At 48.3% G+C, this 3903-nt stretch overlaps 1 non-coding gene across 1 annotated transcript; it reads right to left on the bottom strand.

The window, feature by feature from the left end:
- Positions 1-783: 783 nt before the first annotated feature.
- On the bottom strand, positions 784-856 carry Trnaa-cgc (transfer RNA alanine (anticodon CGC)). Its single transcript has one exon. It is a non-coding gene; the product is annotated as a tRNA-Ala (tRNA).
- Between the last annotated feature and the right edge of the window lie 3047 nt (positions 857-3903).

Genomic DNA, 3903 nt, shown 5'->3' with positions numbered 1-3903 from the left:
ACACGACATCCGACTCGGAGCCGTTCTCGAAGTATCCGATTTGTAACAGTTCATTGTGTCGCTGAGGTGCCAACTGCTGCTCAAATCGCTGCTGCAGATGCAGTACGATGCGACAGAGCTATTTTCCGAATACGATGGTCTTCCCTCTCGGTGACCGTCTGGACCACGGTCTTCTTGCGACCTTACCACTGCTGTCACCTATCATATACTGTGATTACATTGCTGACAAGTCTTTCTGCAATATCCCAGAAGGAATACCCAACTCTCGTACCCTATTACACGACCTCGTTCAAACTCTGTGAGACCGAGAGAGGTGGCGCAGTGGTTAGCACACTGGACTCGCATTGGGAGGAGGACGGTTCAAACCCGTGTCTGGCCATCCTGATTTAAGTTTTCCGTGATTTCCCTTAATCGCTTCAGGCAAATTCCGGGATGGTTCCTTTGAAAGGGCACCGCCAACTTCCTTCCCTAACCCGATGGGACCGATGCCCTCCCCCAAATCTACCAACCAATTAAACTCAGTGAGGTGTTGATTTGTCAGCTTGAAGGCATTCTCTACTAACGTCAGCTCAATATGTTCAGTCTCAAAGGTAACTAACGCGCACAACGGTTACAGCGTGCATTCATCTAAGCATGATTTGTACCCTCAAAGGTCATTAGAGACGGAGCACAAGCTCGGGTTAGGGAAGGATGGGGAAGGAAATCGGCCGTGCCCTTTCAGAGGAACCATCCCGGCATTTGCCTGAAACGATTTAGGGAAATCACGGAAAACCTAAATCAGGATGGCTGGAGACGGGATTGAACCGTCGTCCTCCCGAATGCGAGTCCAGTGTGCTAACCACTGCGCCACCTAGCTCGGTGTACCCTCAAAGTGGCGCTTCCAGCACCGCTTTTATGCGACTGCTGCGAAGTCTGACTAGAGCTCATCTTTCATATGAAGAAACACGCTTACCAACTGGGATTCTTGGTAATAATAATGAGCGTATGGTATTGGTGGCCGGGAGACCCCTCGCGGTGCGGTTCGGCCACCGCTCCACAAATTCTTTAACGCCACTACTGCGACTTGCGAGTGAATGTGGATGAAATGATGATAGACACACAACAGCCTGTCATCTCGAGGCAGAGAAAATCCCTGACGCCGCCGGGAATCGAACCCGGGACCCCGTGCGCGGGGAGCGAGAACGCTACCGCAAGACTGCATTCTAGGTGTTGCGCTAGGAGATAAATCGTTCAGGGCGGGCCTGCCGGGCGGGTGGTAGTGAGCCGTGGGCTGACAGCGTGCCTCTGGCTGGGCGTGCTGCAGCAGCCGGCCGGCTCGCGTGCCGCTGGCGCAGCTCGCGTGACGCCGGGCAGCGCCCGTGGCGGGCAAGTGGCCGCCGCGCTGTCCGGATAGCGGGGGCGGAACCCGCAGCTGCCACACGACGTGCCGAAGAACACCGTACCGCCGTGTCGGCGCTCCTACCGCAGCTGCGATCGATGAATCCTCGGTCCGGACGGTCCGGCTGTGCTCTGTGGCAGTAATGGCCCATCCGGGAACCGGGAACCTCTCCGTATCGACGTTTCTCCGAGATCTTGTTGTTTTTGGTCATCAGTCTACTGACTGGTTTGATGCGGCCCGCCACGAATTCCTTTCCTGTGCTAACCTCTTCATCTCAGAGTAGCACTTGCAATGTACGTCCTCAGTTATTTGCTTGACGTATTCCAATCTCTGTCATCCTCTACAGTTTTTGCCCTCTACAGCTCTCTCTTGTACCATGGAAGTCATTCCCTCATGTCTTAGCAGATGTCCTATCATCCTGTCCCTTCTCCTTATCAGTGTTTTCCACATGTTCCTTTCCTCTCCAAGTCTGCGTAGAACCTCCTTATTCCTTATCTTATCAGTCTACCTAATTTTCAACATTCTTCTATAGCACCACATCTCAAATGCTTCGATTCTCTTCTGTTCCGGGTTTCCCACAGTCCATGTTTCACTACCATACAATGCTGTACTCCAGACGTACATCCTCAGAAATTTCTTCCTCAAATTAAGGCCGGTATTTGATATTAGTAGACTTCTCTTGGCCAGAAATGCATTTTTTGCCATAGCGAGTCTCCTTTTGATGTCCTCCTTGCTCCGTCCGTCATTGGTTATTTTACTGCCTAGGTAGCAGAATTCCTTAACTTCATTGACTTCGTGACCATCAATCCTGATGTTAAGTTTCTCGCTGTTCTCATTTCTACTACTTATCATTACCTTCGTCTTTCTCCGATTTACTCTGAAACCTTACTGTGTACTCAATGGACTGTTCATTCAGTTCAGCAGATCATTTAATTCTTCTTCACTTTTACTCAGGATAGCAATGTCATCAGCGAATCGTATCATTGATATCCTTTCACCTTGTATTTTAATTCCACTCCTGAACCTTTCTTTTATTTCCATCATTGCTTCCTCGATGTACAGATTGAAGAGTAGGGGCGAAAAGCTACAGCCTTGTCTTACACCCTTCTTAATACGAGCACTTCGGTCTTGATCGTCCACTCTTATTATTCCCTCTTGGTTGTTGTGCAAATTGTATATGATCCGTCTCTCCCTATAGCTTACCCCTACTTTTTTCAGAATCTCTAACAGCTTGCGCCATTTTATATTGTCGAACGCTTTTTCCAGGTCGACAAATCCTATGAAAGTGTCTTGATTTTTCTTTAGCCTTGCTTCCATTATTAGCCGTAACGTCAGAATTGCCTCTCTCGTCCCTTTACTTTTCCTAAAGCCAAACTGATCGTCACCTAGCGCATTGTCAATTTTCTTTTCCATTCTTCTGTACATTATTCTTGTAAGCAGCTTCGATGCATGAGCTGTTAAGCTGATTGTGCGATAATTCTCGCACTTGTCAGCTCTTGCCGTCTTCGGAATTGTGTGGATGATGCTTTTCCGAAAGTCAGATGGTATATCGCCAGACTCATATATTCTATACACCAACGTGAATAGTCGTTTTGTTGCCACTTCCCCCAATGATTTTAGAAATTCTGATGGAATGTTATCTATCCCTTCTGCCTTATTTGACCGTAAGTCCTCGAAAGCTCTTTTAAATTCCGCTTCTAATACTGGATCCCCTATCTCTTCTAAATCGACTCCTGTTTCTTCTTCTATCACATCAGACAAATCTTCACCCTCATAGAGGCTTTCAATGTATTCTTTCCACCTATCTGCTCTCTCCTCTGCATTTAACAGTGGAATACCCGTTGCACTCTTAATGTTACCACTGTTGCTATCGGCGAATATAAACGTGCTGCTTCTAAGGGTACGTTTTATGCAGTATCCTCGCTACTGGCACCAAGCTGCTGGCCGGCAGCGTTGTTGTAATTGCGCTGCATCCTCGCTGATCGCTGCCTATTGGGCGAGATTACGGTGCAGCTATTCGCCACAGCTAGCACCGTCAAACGGTCAAACACGGAACTGCTGGAACCCTCAGGTAGCCACCTACGGCTCAAGTGTCAAGACAGACGGCGATGGTCGCAGGGCGAAACGCGAAACAGCTTTGTATCACCACCTGGGGAGGGCTTTTGCGGGCAGTGTGGTGAGGAGCGGTTGTGCAGATCAGGTGGACTGGTAAGGCACAGTGTGTTTAATTCGTGGCAGCATAAACGCACTCTAAGAACACAAGTTTCATGTTGTGGATCAGCTCCATTCGCCTGGACCCGACATTGCAATAGAGCAGTATTTCGTTGTCCTTCGAAATGTTTCAGCTCTTGTGTGAATTAGTTTGTGTCTGTTTCCGTCTGCCTTTTACTGTGAGATTTTGATCATCGGCTTTACGTTGTCGACTTCTAATCGAAATAGCAACAATGCCTTGAAAGACGTATTAAAACAATCATACACATTTCGTATTCACAAATACACCGTTACCGAGACTAGTCCAGTGCGTG

The sequence above is a fragment of the Schistocerca cancellata genome, chromosome 7 (assembly GCF_023864275.1).
Source record: "Schistocerca cancellata isolate TAMUIC-IGC-003103 chromosome 7, iqSchCanc2.1, whole genome shotgun sequence".
In the NCBI taxonomy this organism is placed as follows: Eukaryota; Metazoa; Arthropoda; class Insecta; order Orthoptera; family Acrididae; genus Schistocerca; species Schistocerca cancellata.
The sequence above is the reverse complement of the archived record's forward strand: the minus strand, read 5'-3'. Positions and strand labels throughout refer to the sequence as shown.